This window comes from Schistocerca cancellata, chromosome 5, assembly GCF_023864275.1.
Source record: "Schistocerca cancellata isolate TAMUIC-IGC-003103 chromosome 5, iqSchCanc2.1, whole genome shotgun sequence".
Lineage (NCBI taxonomy): Eukaryota > Metazoa > Arthropoda > Insecta > Orthoptera > Acrididae > Schistocerca > Schistocerca cancellata.
In genome coordinates, this window is record NC_064630.1 from 373121556 (window position 1) to 373138788 (window position 17233).

At 42.2% G+C, this 17233-nt stretch overlaps 1 protein-coding gene across 1 annotated transcript in view; it reads right to left on the reverse strand.

Annotated features, from left to right (window-relative positions):
* The window catches only part of LOC126187964 (bromodomain-containing protein 4-like), a 64829-nt gene that overhangs the window by 18539 nt on the left and 29057 nt on the right, over window positions 1-17233 (reverse strand). The gene's annotated exons all lie outside the window — the stretch shown is intronic.

Sequence of the window (17233 nt, forward strand, 5' to 3'; positions counted from 1 at the left end):
GTGTTGTAGAACACAGCGAAAGCGTGGGCAGCGTGGCGTGTACCCCTAGCGTGACAGCAGTCAAAATGAGATCGTCTTAGGGTGCTAGTGTTTTAGTCAAAATAATCTACAAAGCCAGTGACGTAACTAAACTAATTATCTTAGCAGATAGACCAATGAAAGGCAAACCTACGTTCATAATATTTGTAGACTTAGAGAAAGCTTTTTAAACTGTTAACTGGAATATTCACTTCAAAATTCTGAATGTAGCAAGGGTAAAATATAGGGAGCAATAGGCTATTTAAAACTGGTACAGAAAGAGGACGGCAGTTGTAAGAGTCGAGGGGCATGAAAGGAAAGCAGTGATTGAGAAGGGAGTGAGACAAGGTTCCAACTTATCCCCAAAGTTATTCAATCTGTACATTGAGCAAGCAGAAATGGAATCCAAAGAAAAATTTGAAGTGGGAGTTAAAGTTCAGGGAGAAGAAATAAAAACTTTGAAGTTTGAGCATGATATTGTAATTCTGTCAGAGACAGCAAAGGAGTTGGAAGACCAGTTGAATGGAATGGACAGTGTCTTGGAAGGAGGACGTAACATGAACACCAACAAAAGTGAAACAGGGATAATGGAAAGTAGTCGAGTTCACTCAGGTGATGCTGAGGGAATTAGATTAGGAAACGAGGCACTTAAATCGCCAAATGAGTTTTGCTATTTGGGCAGCAAAAAGGTGATATTGACCGAGATAGAGAGGATATAAAATGCAGACTCGCAATGACAAGAAAAGCGTTTCCGAAGAAGAGAAGTTTTTTGACATTTAATGTAGACTTAAATGTTAGGAAGTCTTTTCTGAAAGTATTTGTGTGGGTGGGAGGGGAGGGGGGTGGAAGGAGAGGTGGCCATGTACGGAAGCGAAACATGGACGATAAATAGACAAGAAGAGAATAGAAACTTGTGAAATGTGATGGGTAGATGACGTCACTAATGAGGAGGTAGTGAACAGAACTGGGGAGTTAAGAAATTTGTGGCACAATCAGACTAGGAGGAGAGACTGGTCGATAGGATACATTTTGAGACATCCAGGAACCACCAATTTACTGCTGGAGGGAAATGTGGGGAAGGGGGGGGGTTAAAAATCGTAGAGGGAGACCTAGATATGAATATATTAAGGAGATCCAGAAGGATCTAAGTTGTAGTAATTATTCGGAGATGAAAACGCTTGCATATGATAGAGTAGCATGGAGAACAGCATCAAACCAGTCTTCGGTCTGAAGCCCACAACAACTACTAAACTAGGTACTGACTAAACAGTATAGGCTGGTTCATAAAGTGTCACATATTCCTACAGGAAGTTGTATTGGTCAACAGTAGAAGAAAAGTTACTGTAATGATATGTACCAATACATGCCGAGATATGAGCCAATCTATCATTTCTTCCCCTTCTATGTGTTACATAGAGCGGAGAGTATAGGTAGTGCTGCATGAGACTTCTACGCATACCGAAACATCCTTCAGCTCTTCTTCGCAGTGAATCACGCACTTTTTCAAACACACCTGGCTCCAAATTGATTGCATCACACGCTCCTGCAATGTCTGCACATTGTCCACGGGTTTGGAATACACCTTTGCTTCTAAATGTCCTCATAGCAAGAAATGCAACGGATTCGGGTCCGGTGAATGGAGAGGCATGCTACCAGATCTTCTCGAGCAATCTATCTCCAGTGAAACGTTTCGGTGAGGTACTGTCGCAGAATCCGTACAAACGTGCCGCTGTCCCGTCGTGCATAAAGCACAGTCGCTATCTTTCTGCGAGGTTAACGTTCTCCAGTAGCGCTGGTTACTCATCACGCAGAAATGGTTGATACACAGCACCTATTAATCTGTTTTATAAAGTGTATGATCCTATGAGTCTGTTACCGGCAATTGCTCCCCATCCATTGACACTAAAGCGAGCTTGATGCCTCACCTCCATTATAGCTCGAGGATTTGTATCTGGACATACATGCGTATTGTGGTTATTTACTATACTGTATCTTGTGAATCCTGTCTCACCTGAAGGTATACATCAGTCAGCACTAGTAGAACGGCTCTTATCTTAACAGGAATTGGTTTCTGGACATACAGTGTGATTCACTAAGATTTGCAAGTATTTTAATGTTATTCTACAAGTAAAACTAAAGGAAAATGTTAATATAAACATAGGCCCGCAAATATTTGGTTACAGAGTTACAGCTAATAAAGCTAATAAAAGTTTTTGCCTGAAATTTACCAACTTCACTAATATGAAGCCATCGCAAAACTGTACGAGGTTAAAGTAAAGTAAGATTTCCGTTATTTTGTTGTTATTGATCTGGTGAATCTAATAAAACATGTCCCAGACGTGTATCTACAGTAGTTTTCCAGAACATCCAGAGAAGCAAAGACGTAATTTCGTAAAATTTTTAATTTATTAACTAATTGGCCTTGTTTGTTTTTTAAATTCCAGACAACTGCACAAAGTTTTCAACAGACATGTTAAAAATACTTTTTCAATCGCGTAGTAAGTGGAACTCTTCGAGCAAGCGTGGCATTTCTTCTTGAAGGAATTGTAAGAAGAATGACAACTGATAAATAAACGATAATGATAGAAACGCTTAGTACGAGGGAGAGTTGATAAATAAATTGTACTGCGATAGAGACATCAGAGCCGCACTTAAAAATCTGAAATTTATTTTCCGTTTCAAGATACTCCTCTTGTGAGCTTAAACACATATCCCATTGTTGGACAAGGCGATAAAAGCCACAGTGTGGAATTATTCTGGCTGCGTTCGCATCTAACGATTGACCTCTCAGCACAAGTTGGTTTGGTTCCTTACATTGCTGCAACCCACAAGACCGATGTGTTCTGCGGGTAGCTAAATATCCATAAATGGGGGAAACTATCAGTTTAACCAGGGCGGCCAGGACCGTCCTTGTTTATGACTTTTTCGTGTTCTGAACTGAATTCTTCTATCCGGTTGAACAATAATTTCCGTAAAATACACTTCTAACAATATACAGGACGTATTTCGCTATGGAAGTGATCTGCGGACAATCCCTCGGCTCACAAAAATAACGTTGTTCTAGTCGGGTACAAATTCATAGCACACCTGCCATCTTGGTCTGGCTGCAAGTCATCAAACGTTTGCAGTGTGATACTGTGTATCGGCTCTCTCCCATACTACATGTGCTGTCACCTTCTAGATACGCACAGGCAGGACATTTAAAACAATGTGAGGTATCCTGACCTTTGCGATTTATTCATTGATCTACTCATTTATCCTCGTAACTGGAGTACCAACATGTGAAATGAACTATCTCCACTTAAAAATCAAACATGCTCCTTAGCTACATAGGTCCAAGACGGCTCCCTAGCGACACTACAAACAGAAATTGTATTTTCGTATTTTATAGGCGGATAGTACCGCATTTCATCTTCTAGAAACCGTTAGTTTCGTCTGCAGAACATTCAGAACAATGGAAGGAAATTATTTGGCTAATAATATCGCTAGATGAGACACCACTGGAATATTCATGAGATAAAATCGGAAACTCAAAATCTACTCCCTACAGTCAATCATGAACCTATGGACATGTATGGCACGACATGGAAATTTACGTCCTGAGACTTGCGCTGACCGATTAAGTGCATCACATGCCAAGATGCTTGATATCCATGAGAAACAGGTGACGTTACACGTTATTATTCTGTAAGTTTTGGATCTGCAGTGAACAAGTTATACGACTGAACCTCCGAGGCATATTTTAAAATTACCTATACGAAATTTTTTTCTTTGTGTGACTTGAGATGACGACAGACATCTAACTGACTGAAGGTAATTGAACAGAAAGAGGCTGAACGTTCGAAAATACAACAATTATCGCAGCACAACAGTAAAAACGTTTGGTTTAATCGTCGGTTCAACAACAGTAAAATGCGAGGATTAATAATGCAACAATTCGTTCGATGCTAAGTTAAGGTCCCTGGGAGTTCACTGACTACATGTAGACTAGAAACATCAAAAATACTGAAAATCAGTCCATCAGTGGGTGCCAAGTTGGTAAGATATTAAAAACATTTAATTATGACGAGAATGATTCATCGGTTGAAAATCATAATATAGATCAACATAGATATATCACAAATCAAATAAAACAAGAAACTACGAATATATCGTCAGCAGGCAGTAACAACTGGGCGCATGTTGTATGGAATGTTCTCTACGAATCAGTTTACAGTACCACCTCCTAAAATGTTTGCTATTCCTCCTGAAGCAGCCTGGGTGTCGTCAGTAACAAGATCGAAGTTCAAAAAACCGCCTGCCAGACTATACGAAGGGGGCCTTGGTTGGTATTCGAGGGAAACAATGTAATGTGTTCTGGTGCAGTGAGTGAGTATGGATGTCGTTCCGAAAGGAAGAGGGCTTCCCGACTTTTATCGAGAGGCAAAGGGAAAGGGTAGTGCCGGAGATCGTGCCGGTGCTCGCTGAATGGCTTCTGTGGGGCAAGGAGCAAGAAAGGCGCGGAAGACGTGCTTTCAAGAGCAGCGCTTTTAGAGTGTCTTTCATTGTGCTGGCGGGAAAAAAGCCTCAGAGCTGTTACTTGTACGGAGGCCTTTGTTCCTGGCACAAACAAAGCGGCAGAGTGGCCGTGCCTCGAGTCTTGCACCTGACCGAGGGCAAGGCTATCTGCGCTAACCCGTATCACACCGCAGAACAATGCCTGAGTCAGTCGCGCTCATTTCTCGGAAAGTGCGACGCCAACTGTTACATACCGACACGTGCTTTACCTGCGAAAGCGTAAAATAGTAGCGTCCTCTCGCTTATACTGCGTATTTCACGCACGCATACGCTGCGGCCCGCTCCTCCGACTCGATTTTAGCCGTACTACTCGTAGATGAGTCAGCGGTGGCCTTCGAGAGAAGTCCAAGAAAACTGTTGGGACCATTTAACGCTTCAGACTCCTGTTTCAGTAACAGTCGTTCGTGTGACCATCTCGACTATTTCCAGTTAGAGCGATAAGGAAGGACTTCACCATCATGAACAGACATTGGACAAGGAAAAGTAGAAAGCAACACTTGGAGCGGTGTCGCACGATAGTCTAAGGACGTTTCAGTGCCAGATTCGATATCATATTTGGTACTGATACGAGTAACTAGAGTTATATCGATATCATGATAATAATGGAACAAAACTATCGATTCAAGATGCATGGCTAGATACTGATTCCTTATACGAGGCCGGCCGGAGTGGTCGAGCCGTTCTAGGCGCTACAGTCTGGAACCACGCGACCGCTACGGTTGCAGGTTCGAATCCTGCCTCGGGCGTGGATGTGTGTGATGTCCTTAGGTTAGTTAGGTTTAAGTAGTTCCAAGTTCTAGGGGACTGATGACCTCAGCAGTTAAGTCTCATAGTACTCAGAGCCATTTGAACCATTTGAACCTTATACGAGGGGCGTTCGATAAGTAATGCACCCCAGTTATTTTCTTCCACCAACATCCGTTGAAAAAAAGTGGAACTTGTTATAGGACATCGTGGAATATAGCCGCTATAGCCTCTATAGTTTCATGAAGTTCCGACAGGCGACGGCGCTTCACATAGCTTTCAAAATTGCTTATGTAATGGAGATGCGTTCCAGGCAGACAACAGTCTTCGCAGCGCAACAGTAAAAAGCTTTGGTTTAATCGCCGGTTCAAATTTGAATGATTTCGACAGTAAAAAACCACTACATTGCCTAACTACCTTCCTTTATTGACTATTTCAAGAGTTAAAAGTATCAATGCAGTGAATGAATTAATAGTGCAACAATTAGCTCGATACTAAGTTAAGATAAGGTCCCTGGGAGCTGACTGTCCATAATCAGACTAAAAACATAAAAAGTGCTGTAAATCAGTCCATCGATGGGTGACAGTGTGGTGTGATATTGAAAAGTCACAGTGAAGAACAGAGTGATTCATTAGTTGAAAATTGTAAAATAGATCAATACAGTTCACAGCAAATTAGATAAAACAAGGAATGTTCTGAGACATAGACAAACACTTCTTGGCTGAGATATGTTTCCAAAAAGGATGGTCGAAAGAAATTAACATGAATTAGAACAATTCAAAACCACGAAGGAAATGGCTTACAACTATTTAAGACCATCGCACACACTTTCCAAATGTGACCAAATAATGTAAGGCCCAAAACTACCAAGAGATCGCCAATAGAGGTTGAGTCTTCACGTAATATACTAAAAAAAAGACAGATACATGTGGCATAACGACAGAGACTTTACTCTGTGAGGTGTTTCGTAACAGCGGAAACGAGCACTTTAGTAATCTTCCTCGGACGCTAAGGTCTGCTGAAATCATTAATGTGGGGTCGTAACAATTCAAGCCTGTAGCAACACAGCGGAAGTCGCAACCGTAATCTGAAAGTCACAGCGTGATAACAGAGTCACAAAGAAGAACTGACAGATAAATGTTGATTAGCACTACCGCATAAAACACGTCACTGTCTAGGGAGGGAGCCTCTGCCTTCAGTCGCTGTAAATGATGTTTCAGACCGCACCGCCACATGGACAGCTCATCGCAGCGAGAATTTTACGCCTTAGGTTTGTGTAATCGCAGCTTAAAGATGAAAAGACCTCTTCTGGCTTCGTATAATCGTTAGGCTAAATGTATGTATGACCCATGACATCACATATCGCAAAAGATAAACTGCGAATAGTTCACCACTATATTGCATGCTATAATGGGGTCTGGGGAGTAGATGAGAACAGTGGACGAATATTATACTGTGCCTTAATAAGTCCAGATACGGAATAAACACGTCGTTTTCTTTTCTTATTTTTAGAGAGAGAGAGAGAGAGAGAGAGATAGTAAGCAAGCAGTATTGAAATGTCAGCTGTAATACAGAACTTGGGCAGCGACATGAATAACAAAACATGCTGTGGTAGATATTTCTGTTAAAACACTTTTTAAGCATGATGACCACAACTCCAGCTTAAATGGTTTCTCATCCAATATTTACTCATCATGATCATCATCATCGTCATAATCATCATCATCCCGTTCCAAGGATTAGGTGCTGTAGTCACCTGTTCCAGTTTCCATCATCCATCTACCTCTTGCATGGTTTCCTTGTTCTCTCTTTCCAGTCGGCAGATAGTTCATTAATATTTTTGGCAATCTCTTCTCTATCATTCTATCAACATGATTCTTCCATTTCATTCTGTACTCTTCTCTCTTGTCATTAACTGTAAAGACTAAGATCTTATTGTTTCATTCCTTATTTTATCCGTTTTATTACAGCCATTTACGCATGTAATGAACTTGATTTCTGCTGGCACAGTTTTTTTATTTTTATTTTATTTTTTTAATTCCTTGATTCGGAGCTACATGCAAGAGTAGGTACAACCGTAACTTAATAGAATTTCATTTGTGTTATTCCAGTTGTTCCACACACAGCTTGAAATTTATTAACCTTCTTCTCATTTAGTATTTGACAGTAAAATGAATAGAAAGTCGCTGATAATTATCTAATCCGAACGAAGCACGCGTGGGAGAAGAGAGGAAAAAATAAGAAATTGTGTTTTGCTGAAGGGATAAAGTCGTGAAATATTTATTGTTCAAACAAGGACGGATACAAGTAGTGAGTTCTCCTAAGACAGAAATCCACTTCAAGATCATGTAAATACCATCGTATATCAGGAGCATTGTATTCCATTTAGGCAGTGACTACGCCAGCAATGTCATGATTCTCTCTGGAGCTGTATTTGACAGGTAAACATAGCGCTAGTGCGTAGTTGGCACTTACAACGCTTCGCTCACCAGGGCAGTCGAAAGCGTATGCAAACAGGGCAGCGGGCAAAGTGGCACGGTGGGCGCATGCGCACTGCGGATGTCGGCCTGCGTAAACGACAGCGAAGGGCAAACAGAAGACTCGCGTGTTTACATTGGCGGGTGCACTCTCGTGAGCGAACGCTGCTGTACCGCGGAGCCGCGCCGAAACCTGACTACCTGGCACGAACAGGAACAAGAGACAGGCTTTATTCGGGACTGCCAAGGTCTAGGGCGCACACTATCACAAGCCGAGGGAGAAATACACAAGCACTTTTACTTTGGAATATTTAAACGATTCTGACAGGCGTAGTGGCGTCCGTCTTGCCTTTCTTGCACGGGAACTATCTCAATGGAGATCCGCTTAAGAAAGAGAATTCATCAACCATTCACCTCAAACTGATTTTTTACGCATTAATTATAAATGCATGTCACTGCGTTCTGGCTGAAAATCTTCTAGCTGTGAAAAGATAGTGTAGGCATTGTCTCCAACGTAACGTTGGTATCGCTAATATTACATAACGATTTGAGACAATGATAAGAGGTTTCCGTTAAATGATGGAACGCGAAGGAGAAAGCATATTGCTGCATTTTTAATCATTGTCATGGGTGTCGGTTACGAGACTGAAGTAATTGTGTTTGCTTTCTTTCAAGAGTATAATCGAAGGGAATGTCTGATGCACTCTCTTAGACAGAGAGAGAAGTATGCAGTTAGGATATGGAGAAAGATGATTACCTCTAGAGGGAAATATTCTTCATGACTGAGCCATCCAGGCACTGCTTTACTTCTACCACTACCTTCATCCTACTTTCCAAACCTCACAGAAGTTCCCCTGCATACCTTGCGGAACTAGTGATCTTGGCAGAAACGATATTGCGGATAAATGGCTTAGCCACAGCCTTAGAGATTGTTTCCAGAATGAATTTTCCATTCTGCAGATAAATGTGCGCTCTGCTGAAACTTCACTGAGAAAGTATGATACCTCCTCCAGAAACATGGGGGAGTGCTGTCTTTATTACACGTAAGAATCGGTTACAAAACATTTATTGCTAGGAATCAATGTTCTGCTCTTTATTTGATTTAGGCAAGAGTGTATTAGTGGCTGCATGTCCTCTTGTCTTTGTTCCCTTACGTTGCTGTCCAACTATTATTTGACTAAATTGGCTGTAATGTCCTTTAATTTTAGAATGTATTGTTTACTGAAGATTCTTCTTCTTTTTTTATTTCTGATACTTTTCGATCATTGTAGCTTATTAGGAACTCCATGTCAGGACTCCGGAACGGACAAGCAGCAACGCCAAAATGCAGGCGACTCACAAGACTCTTGAACATCGCAAGTAGCATAACGTACAGGAGTTTGTAACAAATACATCAGCTGATTTTATGTATTCTCCTCGAATACGCGATATAATTCTACTACAGTCACGCCTCTCAGCATGTAAAACTATTGATAAGACAGAGTTAGAATATAATATCCGTCAATACCACGCTCATTAAGACGGCGCTCAAGAACGCGCTGGAGAAGAATACAAACGGGAACCGAACGTGTCCGTTTCAAGGGACTACCCCGGAACTTTTCTTCGGTGACTTAGGGACACCGCGGGAAACCTTAAAATGGTTGTTCAGTTTGAAACACCAACCCGCCGAATGGGAGTCCAGAGTCAAACTATGCGCCACCTCGCTCGGTCTCTCAAACGAAGTACTGTCTCTCTTGTATCTTTAGCGAGTGAAACTGTACTGATGTTACAGTAGGACAGTGTCTGTATTTTACAGTGTCTATGTAGATCGATGCAACGTTCCTTCGGACATGCATGCAATCAATCTGAAGAGCATAAAAATGTCTCTACCTTTGCGGGAATCATACCATTTGTATGCGAGCACTAAGGGACGTCGACACAAGGACGTATGTAAGTTATGTCTGGCCGTGAATAGTGTACGGGTAGCAAATTCGAGTCCCGGCCCGGCACAAATTTTCGTATGTTACTAGTAAATCGTATAACCGTTGTACAATCGTATTTTCAGTCTGCGAGTGCATTTCATAATAAACTGATGGTTATCACTAATTTGACCACAACGTCTTTGGCGATGGACTCGTGGATCAAAATGTTCTTTATCTAAATCTCTCTTTGAAGTCGAATAAAATTTCGATTATTTCGCTGTTATCTTGTTAGTAGTCAAGGAGCGAATGATTATGGCGAATGCAGGTGAAACTACCCTGAAAGACCGAAGTCCGCTTCCAATTGAATGGAGTACACCTCACTGTAGTCTTTCTGAGTCAAGTGTGTTCATCTATGCACTATTGAGTTCGTAGCACACATTACTGTTAAACTTCATAACTCAGAGTCTAGTTTCCACTGGCAGCTTGCTGAATCTGCTTAATATGAAGTGTGGGCCAAGATCTACTTCTGCTTACACAAAATATACTTATTCATGATTCAGTGTTCGTCCATACACGTCAGGCAGTCATAAAGTTTTAGTTTTTACCTCAATAAACATCACGAGAGGCCCGAGCGCAGCTATCCCAGTTTTCGCGAGCCGAAGGATTCCACGTTCCGAGAACTCCTGTGGCAATGATGGGAACCAGTCCTTCACTCTGTCCTTCAGTTCGCAGTCCCAGTTGAAGCGCTTCCCTTTGAAATTTTTTTCAGCGGACCACACACACACGGAAGTCGCAGGGCGACTTGTCTGGGCTGTAGGGCAGATTCTCAAGCTGCTCCCACTTGAACTTGGCCATTAGACATTGCGTGACCCTAGAGACGCGTGGACACGCGTTATCGTGGAGTAGAATTACTCCATCCGTGACGAGCTCAGGCCTTTTGGTCTTGATGCGTAGGCTACGGTATGTCTCTCAGTGCACGTCACTGTTAATGGTTTTCCGTGATGGCTGTCGAGATAAAGCATAGCGGGAAGCTGGACAAGGGGGTGATTCTGCTCCACGGCATCCCCCACCTCATTGTGTACAGGACACGGTCGCACATGCTGCCTCTTTGCGCTATCAATTTTTGCCTCACCCTCGTTTCCGCCTAACACGGCACACAGCGACTTCTTCCTGTATTCTTGGATGAAGAAGCTATTGAGTAGCAGGCATTTCCAGAATGAAGACGAGGTGCTTTTCGAGGCGTAACGTTTCCTGAATAGCTAAAAAGCAGGCTTCTACAACGAAGGTGTCCACCAAGTCATCTATCATTGGTAAACATATCTCGCACTGAAAGGTGAATTGTCGACGAGTCCTATCGCTATCAACAGGTTTCCTGGTCCCAACTTTACTTGTTCGAAGCGATAGGAAAAGCTTCATTGCTGTTGAGGTAACACAGATATGAGGAGGATTGTGATTTAAATACATGCACGGGAAGTAGAGTCCGCGTTCGTAGCTGTCTGACATGTGCAGGACTTCCCGGTACTGCCAGGGAAATTTCCTTGATGGGAGGACTGTAACGGGATGCACTCTGGTTCGTAATGCCAGTTGAAGAGCTACTTGAGTGAGGACGAGCGGTTCCAAGGTGCGCAGAATCGACAACGGCTGGAAGAACGGTGTGCTCTCCAGACGCTGACTCCATACCGCTGACTCTGGCCCGTCCAGAGCACCGGAGCTTACGGCGAGTAGAAAGGCAACAAAATAAATGAATTAATAAATATGGATCACAGAGAGGTTGGGAAAATTATCTTACCGGGATTACAAAAACAGCCACTCAGTTCAGCATATCCTGTGGGGTAATTAAAACATTTAGAGGCAAGTGTAGTGCAGTCTTCATTGCACCGGCGGCTTGTTGGGAAACGCTCCCAAGTTTCGCAACGTGCCAGCTGTTAACGCTAGTCTGCGAGGACCAATGCATTTTCACGCGCGGTTAGCAACGGCCTCCGCTCTGTGCAGCTTTCACGTGAGCCGCTGTACACACTGCTGTCAATCTAACTGTGAGAGAAACCAGTGTAAATACCGGTTAGGGCAGTCACCCTTCTCTTCAAGTTGGGTTTCTCGACTGTTATTCATCAGGAAATAAGGAAAATAAGCATGTAGTGTCTGTTCGAAAGAACAGTGCAGATGCACACCAAGCTCAAGCTCTTGCGGGAATCGGCGAGATGCTGCGAGCAATGAGGCACCACGTCAGTATTGTGTGGTATAAGTTGAGGACTTGGGTCTGACGGGAGGCGTGCTAATGGCTGCTTAGTGAACAGAAGACCTGTGTTAGACACCTGGTCTGTCACAAATTTTTCCAACTTGCCTCATTGATTTAAATCAGTATCCAGTGGCAGCTAATGTCTTCATTTCCCTCATGTCTTGAATATTAGAGTAGCTGTATAAATATTATAATTAGATTTTCCTCCAGACATTTGAGGAATCTTTATCTACAGTAATGATGGAATCTGAAGAAAAGGGGAGGGTATTGAACTTGGGGAGACCGGTCAGCAATGTTAGCCATAGTCCTGTGGTCGTGTAATAGTTAGCAGTCCTGCTTTGTAAGCAAGGAGACCCAGGTTCAAGTCCCAGAGTGGCATAAATTTTTATTCATTTCTTCGGATTCCATGATTATCGTAGAATAACTTTGTTTAGCGCTGGAGAAAGATCCATTCACTGCGTAATTTATCACTCGTGAAACATATATTTTCATTTGAAACTACAAGCAATGCTAGTTTCGCCAAAGGTACGTTCTAACCTTTCTAGGAGAGGTGGATAAAATTTCAAATATATGTCAGTGCGCCCTGTGGCACATCAATTCGTGGCAAACGTCCAGTATTTCCAGCACCACATTCCTGCAGAATTCTGTATTATCTGAAATCTTTTGTGGCAGGTTTTCGACACAATGGAGGAACAAGGAATCGTTAAATTGGTAGCAGAGGGAAATGTGGAACAAGGTGATGGCGTGAATACTGTGTGAGGGAGCAAATTGATGTTGGGGTAGTAATGAAGTTGCGTTCTACAAAAACTACGGTTTGGCAGTTTTGTTACAATACGGGTATAATTGAAAGAAGCGTAACTCAACATGTGAGGTAGAAACTGGGAGCGGACGACTTCTCTTTGTTTTTTGTATGTATGTTTTACACGTAATTAGAAAAGCACATATTTCAGTATTAGTCCATTGTACATTTTACAGCCCCAAGAAATATAAATTGCATTTTATAAGCAATAAAAATTATTTGATCACGTAACTTCTGCGCTTTTGTGTGACCAAAGCAGTTAATCTTGATGCAAGTACAGTTTACGTGCGCAAATATAAACAAATATATATCATTAATGTATTGTATCTATATAATTAATATAATTATTGTATTGTATTCAATTGAACACTCTTCTTAATGATCAAAGCAAGAGTTTCCTGTCGTTATTGATATGCGTGAAAGTTGTTTATGAGTAAGAGAAACAAGTTATAAAGACCGCCGAAGTATTGAAGCAGTATTTGATATGTTCCTGTTTTACGTTTTTTTTCAGGAAATTGCATTTTCTACCGTCATATGATAATCTGTATTGCTTTTTATTTTTACTACGACATCGCTTTGTTTCATGTTACAAATCAACAATTTTGGAATAAAATCTGAATTAAAGATGGAAAGTTTCAATTTTGCTAAATATACTGTTTATTTTTAAGTAACAGACAAGATGATAACTACGTTCTGTAGGTTACGCGCTGTTTATGTACCCTCATTTCAATTTATAGACAGTTCATTGCTCCACAGTTTCTAGGGATCCTAGTAAGACACTAATCGTACACGTAAACAGAGCGACCGAAATGAGGTAACGCCCGATAGGTATGCAACACACTTAATTTACAGGTAATGCTGTTACGATCTTAACTGACCAATGCCACCAGGAAAACTACTGTTGTCTGCGCTTACTTATGACAGTCTACGTAGCATACTATAGCTTTACAACTCTACGTAGTACTTACGCAAATATGAAACGTCTGGTGTAAGGTAGAGTGCAACACTGTTTAAAGCAAATCTTCGGTTTTGTGAGAGCAACAACAATAAGTAATAGAAGCCAGTACGTTGTCCTCGATGGTGAGTATTCATCGGAGGTGACGGTATCATCTGGAGTGCCCCAGGGAAGTGTGGTAGGTCCGCTTTTGTTTTCTATCTACATAAATGATCTTTTGGATAGGTGGATAGCAATGTGCGGCTGTTTGCTGATGATGCTGTGGTGTATGGGGAAGGTGTCGTCGTTGAGTGACTGTAGGAGGATACAAGATGACTTGGACAGGATTTGTGACTGGTGTAAAGACTAGTAACTAACTCTAAATATAGATAAATGTAAATTAATGTAGATGAATAGGAAAAAGAATCTCGTAATGTTTGAATACTCCATTAGTAGTGTAGCGCTTGAGACAGTCATGACGATTAAATATTTGGGCGTAACATTGCAGAGCCATATGAAGTGGGACAAGCATGTAATGGCAGTTGTGGGGAAGGCGGATAGTCGTCTTCGGTTCATTGGTAGAATTTTGGGAAGATGTGGTTCATCTGTAAAGGAGACCGCTTATAAAACACTAATACGACCTATTCTTGAGTACTGCTCGAGCGTTTGGGATCCATGTCACGTCGGATTGAGGAAGGACATAGAAGCAATTCAGAGGCGGGCTGCTAGATTTGTTACTGGTAGGTTTGATCATCACGCGAGTGTTACGGAAATGCTTCAGGAACTCGGGTGGGAGTCTCTAGAGCAGTGTTTCCCAACCTTTTCAGCTGGCGGACCCCTTCTTCACTCAAAAATCCATGGCGGACCCCTAGTCAGTCAAGAGCACAGAAACTTCAAATTTCTGAGCGAAAGCCATGGGAACTGAAAGCTTCTTAATGAAGGTGCCATGTTGCCAATGACCCCCCCCCCCCCCCCCCCCCCGAAGCATCAATAGTTTTTTGTTTAGAGATGAATGAAAAAAACTTGAAATTAAAGATCTAGTTTGAATTCACACTGTATCCAGACACTTACTAGTAGATTTACTCCCTTTGTTCAACATACTACAGCCTGAATGAGATTTTCACTCTGCAGCGGAGTGTGCGCTGATATGAAACTTCCTGGCAGGTTAAAACTGTGTGCCGGACCGAGACTCGAACTCGGGAGCTTTGCCTTTCGCGGGCAAGTGCTCTCTTGGAAGGCAGGAGGCGAGGTACTGGCAGAAGTAAAGCTGTGAGGACGGGGCGTGAGTCGTGCTTGGGTAGCTCAGTGGTAGAGCACTTGCCCGCGAAAGGCAAAGGTCCCGAGTTCGAGTCTCGGTCTGTCACACAGTTTTAATCTGCCAGGAAGTTTTACACTACAGCCTGATTAAAATTACTTGGTAATTGAAATTTCACACAATGGAGCTTCCTTCCTCCAAGAGCAATCAACGTCACGTCCAAACTGTTCGCTGCTGACAAGCTGTCGCTTATGGTCTGTTCACTTCCACTATTTGGCTACTATTGTGTAAGGAGCATGCATATTTCGTAACAGTCGTGTGTGTGTGTGTGTGTGTGTGTGTGTGTGTGTGTGTGTGTGTGTGTGGGTGGGTGCGTGGTTTTTCGTGAAATCCGAAGAAAAATGTTCAAACGTATGTAAAGTCTTCCTTTGGTCGTCCTCCCTCCTCATTCATTTCAACTGGAAACTTCCCTTGTTGTGAAGGCGATGGAGAAACTGCAGCCTTTAATGATCCTGACTTCAGCTACCGATCTATGTTAGAAGTGATAAACTGGTCAAAAATCGACTTATGAAACAGGTAGTGCACTGACAAGGCAAGTTTAACATTTAATGATGCCTGGGGCCGCATACGTGCCAGCAAGCGCTGTGATTGGTCGACAAAGCTCGCTCCGCGCATGCGTAAAAGGTTTCAGCGCACCTAGAGCCGTGAGCCGGCGCACAAACGACCCCCGTATTGTTGCTAAACAGTCGATCAGAGAAGCCGCATTCTCCGGCACTAAACTGTGTATACGTTCTCACTTAGGAACCGCAAAGGCTGCTTGGGAATACGACCTGAAGTAAAAGTACACATGTTTTTCACACGAAAAAAACAATAGTGATGAATTTGATTTTCACATTTTTATTCAATAATTTTACTCATTATTTTCCACGATTTGGTGAAAGGTGGCCGCGGACCCCCTAGAAAGAGCCGGCGAACCCCTAAGGGGTCCGCGGACCACAGGTCGGGAAGCCCTGCTCTAGAGGAAAGGAGGCGTTCTTTTCGTGAATCACTACTGAGGAAATTTAGAGAACCAGCATTTGAGGCTGACTGCAGTACAATTTTACTTCCACCAACTTATATTTCGCGGAAAGACCACAAAGATAAGATAAGAGAGATTAGGGCTCGTACAGAGGCATATAGGCAGTCATTTTTCCATCGTTTTGTTTGTGAGTGGAACAGGGAGAGAAGATACTAGTTGTGGTACGAGGTACCCTCCGCCACGCACCGTACGGTGGATTGCGGAGTATGTATGTAGATGTAGATGTAGAACAACAACAAATAACTTTACGGAAGTAGTGTGCGGTTGCTGTTTTTGGCTGTAATGAATAAGTTGACTGGTTGCAGATTTGAAGCCTCCGCTTCATTATGAGCTTTAAGGAATACGACGTGCGAACGAATGAAGTTAGCAAGTGTGCGGAGATGGAAACTATCGCAGACAGTTAGAGGAAGAGCACAGCCCTTGGCCAGTGTGTGGGAGGGAAGCTGTAATGGTACTTGAATTACGTAACCATTATGGTACCTCACCTGAACTTCTCGATACCAGTAATATCCTACTGTGTTTCTGTAAAGTAGTTTACATATTTATGAGACAACATTCAGATTTGATTTCATTTGTGATACATCGATATGTTTATATTGCAATGATATTATTCTTATGTGTATTTTTTCTTCTGTCACTATGGTCTTTGACGTACTTGTAACTCTGATTTTTGGGCGCGTGAGCGATAGTTAGTTAGTTGTTAACTTGTTAGAGAGTCGGACCTTGAGAAAGTCAAGTATTGGACGTCATGTTGGAAAGACGCATAACGTAGTCAGCTTATAAAATGTGAGCTTTAACAGTGACTGTGAGGAAGATGTTTTCAAGTATGTTTTGGATTGTGAAATGATGTTTGTGTGTCAGGTGATATTGCAATAAAAGCAATTAAAAGGAAGTCTAACTTAAATTCGGAGTGCTGATTATTTTTTTACATCACTATTGTGCAGCAAAAGTGTAATCTTAAGAATGGTTTGTGAAGCGCATCTACAAAACTTTTGAATATAGCAGGATAAAACCTAGGCCTCTTTTCATCCGAGATTGGAATCATAACCACCTAGATTTTCAACGATTGAGCCATGATTTTACGACGAGACCAGCGTGGAAAACACAAAAAGATGAGTGCCTAGTTTTTTCATTATTACATGAAACGACTATTAACTGTGCTCTAATGACACCTGCCACATAATATGACTGTTGTTGCCCGATAATGCAGTATTTAGCAGCGTGAGCAACACCA